This window comes from Penaeus vannamei, chromosome 5 (genome assembly GCF_042767895.1).
Source record: "Penaeus vannamei isolate JL-2024 chromosome 5, ASM4276789v1, whole genome shotgun sequence".
Lineage (NCBI taxonomy): Eukaryota > Metazoa > Arthropoda > Malacostraca > Decapoda > Penaeidae > Penaeus > Penaeus vannamei.
The window spans coordinates 48,286,968-48,287,974 of NC_091553.1; positions in this window are offsets into that span (position 1 = coordinate 48,286,968).

Sequence of the window (1,007 nt, forward strand, 5' to 3'; positions counted from 1 at the left end):
TTATATTTTATTAATATCATATAATAATAATAATAGTAGTTATATTTTATTAATATCATATAATAATAATAATAGTAGTTATATTTTATTAATATCATATAATAATAATAGTAGTTATATTTTATTAATATCATATAATAATAATAATAGTAGTTATATTTTATTAATATCATATAATAATAATAATAGTAGTTATATTTTATTAATATCATATAATAATAATAATAGTAGTTCTATTTTATTAATATCATATAATAATAATAATAATAGTTATATTTTATTAATATCATATAATAATAATAATAGTAGTTATATTTTTATTATCTATTCATTGTGTAAAATAAACCCAAGTGAGAGATAATTATTTTTCTTTTTCATAAGCTTCCTGTAAAGGCAAATTCTTTCCCTAAAATAGATTGGGAACTTTCAATCATCGAAAAAAAACTATTGCAAGGCATACTTTTCAGGACTATTTTTTAAGCAGCGTTGCAACCCCCCCCCTTCTGTAAGAAATAAAATAAAATAGAAGATAAGAAGAAGAAAAAGATGAAGAAGAAGAAGAAAACTGGCGGGTTTTATATAAGGTAACTTTAAGCTTCACATCTTTCAGAATTTCGTACTGAGTGTGCAACCACTCTTTACCTCTAGATCAGTGAAAAAAGTACCTGAGTAAAAAAAGTAAAAAAGAAAAAGAAAATTGAAATGAAATGACATATCTAAACACGACAACTTAATCGCCAACAGATGCCTTGTCTCACTTCCAGATTGGAGAGAATCAATGACTTCACTTAGCTTCACCTCATTCGCCTCATCTTTTCTTCCTTTCTCCTCATCGTCCCAGCTTCCTCCTTCGCCAAGCCACTCGCCTCATTCTTCTTTTTTACCTCCTCCTCATCTCAGCTTCCTTCTTGCCTCATTCTAGTCCTCCTCCTTATCTTCCCGGCTTGCTTCTTCGCCTCACTCTGGTCACCTCATCCTAATCTTCCTCTTCATCGCCTCAGATTCCT